Genomic DNA, 3541 nt, shown 5'->3' with positions numbered 1-3541 from the left:
CCGAAGGAAGCTCTAATGCATCCTTCGGAGTAAAAATTAATATAAGACCCAGTCTTATATTATATAAGACACGGTATTTTATATTATACTATATTATATTATATTATATTATATTATATTATATTATATTATATTATATTATATTACATTATATTATATTATATTATATTACATTACATTATATTATATTATATCATACCTGGTCTTACAGTAAAGTAAGACTGTGTCTTATATTAATTTTTGCTCCAAAAGATGCATTAGAGCTGATGGTCCAGCTAGATATTATTTTCGGGGAAACACGGTATCAAAATATATTTACATACATTTTGAAATATTGATAATATTATAAATATTTCTAGCTTATCATGTACCAGATACTTATAAAACTGTTACATATATTAGCCATTTAATTTTTACAGGTATCACACAAAGGAGGAACCATAATTGTCTATTTTACACAAAAGAGAGCTAAAGCTAAGGAAAGTTAGTGGTTTTCCCAAAGTGACACAGCTAGAAAATCATAGGGAAAGATTCAAACCAAGTAGCTTATGTCTAAGTCAGCATAATGTGAAATAGGAAAAATTTTTAAATCTTAGAAAAGTTATGTAATATGAAATTTCAATTTTATGTCACTCTATAAATTAAACTTGGTGTGAGTTCCTTATTTGAGTCTAGGAAGGTTCTCAAGGACAGCTACAGGACAGTCCAGTTATTCCCTGGACAAGAAACAGGCAGGAAGTTATCAATGGTATCAACACGTGTGGAATGACAGCTGCAAAACAGAAGATAAAAAGCAATGGTGCAATGGCAGGTGTGCAGAGCTGGGGTTAGAGGATGGGAAAAGGAACCCCAGGAGGAAAAGTGCAGGGTTTGTGAAGTCCTGTGGTTCCAGAGCAACATTCTAAATTCCTAGCATTCGACATGTGCTACTTATACTTGTATGTGAGCCCCAGAGTTCATGAGGGAGATTGTGGCTACATCAGGGGTCTGGATCATGCCAAAGGGGTTTGGATTTACTTTGAAGTTAATTAACCAACTCCTTCTAAGTATTTTCCTTGGAACAAAAGACTTCTGGCTGTCAGTTTTGGCTCTGTTCTAGCTCAGCTTTAAAACTAAAGGATACATCCAATTTGAAAACCTCTTACAGAGAGTCGAAGTCCCAACGTTAACTATACAACATCACTTACCATATAGGAATTTATAATCACTTCTTAACACTCCAGTTTTTTCCAAGGTCCCTGGCTAGTATAACCTCTAAACGCTCGCCCCGCACCCTCCCATTTTCTAAGAGGAGCAGAGAGCCAGTACCCACAATTCTTCTGTTGAGTAATGTTATGCTTTCTTACTAGAAGACATTGTGAACCCGCAAATTTACATTTATTAAATCCTTACTATGCACTAAGCACCAGACCAAGTCCTTTACATTCATTATTTGCAACAATCATAGACAATCATCCTTGTTTCAGGCTCAGAGTAGTTACTGTCTTGTCTCACTCACAAAGAAGGGAGTAAAATTAGAAAATGAACTGAGGTCTAACTCCAAAGCTTTTTGCCTTTTCACCTTACCACTCTACTTCCACGACACAACAGTATAAATTCCTCTCTTTTTCTATTAGATGCAAACACCATGTTTATGCCATTCACTTTCCCTACCATCAATTATAAGATCTATACACTTCAGAATACTAACTTTTATCCCTAAAACAAACAACTCCATGCAGCTCTTCAAGAAGTAGAGAACTTGCTCCTTGTATAGTCCATAAAAATCACAAAGCATATTTGTATATCCATTTTCAAACCAGATAGAGTAACAAGGATCATATTTACTCTCCAAGCTGAATAGCCAAAAGCAAATAAACAAACACAATATAAAAATAATGCTTTTTAAAACACTAGACATCGGTAATTAAAAGACTATGATCTCTAAGACATGCAAAACATGTTTGCTTCCTGTTGCTGTTATAATAAATTGTCAAAAATTGTGTGGCTTAAAACAATGGAAAATTCTCTTACTGTTCTGGAGATTAGAAGTCAAAAGTCATTTCACCAAACGGATATGAAGGTGCTGGCAGGTTTGATTCCTTCTGGAGGTTCTAGGGGGGAATCCATTTTCTCACCCTTCTCAGCTTCTAGAAGTCACCTGTATTCCATGCCTGATGGCCCCTAACTTCATCTTCAGAGTGCATCACCCCCTTCTCTCCGTCCAGAATCACATCACCAAGGCAGCTAGAGTAAACAGGACAAAGTATTAGAGAAGACAGGGGATTGGGAGTTTGTTTGTTTGTTTGTTTGCATCGGAAGATAGGGAAGGAGACAAAAATGGAAACATACTGTTCTAAGATTCATATACCACTTGTGAAGCAGCATAATATCACTTGACGGTAGACCATGATAAGTTAAAGATATATACTAGAACCCTAAAGCAACCACATAAATAAATATACCAGTTATGCTAATATTTGAAAAAAAATTAAACACCACATATATTAGTATCAAAAACTATAAAATATGTCACCTGAAAAACCTAAGTAAAGATGTGAAAAATCAATAAAATGGAAATTAGAAAACATTGGAGATAAAGCAAAGACTCAAATAAAAGGAAAAATACAGTTCAGAAGATTTAATATTGCAAAGATAACAATTATCCCCGATGATCTATAGATCCATCATAATCCCCATCAAAATCACTGCAGGTTTCCTGTAGAAATTGACAAACTAATTCTAATATTTACATGGAAATGCAAAGACATTAGAATAGCTAAAAATAAAAATTATACATTAAAATAGAAGAAAAATTGGGGGACTAGTATTATATGATTTTAATACTTGTTATATAACTACAGTAATGAACTAGCTGTGTTTTGGGCATAAAGATAAAGAGATGAAAAAGAAAGACAATAGAGTTTAGAAATAGACCCACATGTATATTGAGAATTGATTTTTGACAAAAACTGCAAAAGACAATTCAATGGAAAATAATAGTTTTATCAGCAAATTGGTACTGGAATAATTGGATATCCACATGCAAATCAAACCATATTGGAGTTTTGCTTCATATCTCATTATATATAAAAATCAACCCAAGAAGGATCATAGAACTAAATATAAAACCTAAAATGATAAGACTTCTAGAACACATAGGAGAAAATCTTTGTGAACTGGGATTAAACTTTTAGGTATAACATATAAAAAAAAAAATGAGGACATAAAAGAAATATTTTCTGCCTATTTTACAATCCTCTAAACATAAGAGAGAAACTTCAAGGGTGGGCCAAAATCCTCTGCACATGCCTTGAAAGCAATTGTGGTAGTATTGTCCAAACAGGGAAAGGTAATCTCTCAAGCAAGACTCCTACAGTGTCATCCACTGTAACGTTATGCTCCTTGACTCTAATCCATGTCTCATATTTATGCTGTTTGACTTATAGGGCTAAAAACCGTATTTATTACTAGGTATGTATGGTATTTAATAGCAGGCATACAATCAATAGCACTCTGCATTGAAGACGATAATGCTCACAAGTGTAAATTAGACCAACTC

Source organism: Rhinolophus ferrumequinum, chromosome 5, assembly GCF_004115265.2.
Source record: "Rhinolophus ferrumequinum isolate MPI-CBG mRhiFer1 chromosome 5, mRhiFer1_v1.p, whole genome shotgun sequence".
Lineage (NCBI taxonomy): Eukaryota > Metazoa > Chordata > Mammalia > Chiroptera > Rhinolophidae > Rhinolophus > Rhinolophus ferrumequinum.
The sequence above is the reverse complement of the archived record's forward strand: the minus strand, read 5'-3'. Positions refer to the sequence as shown.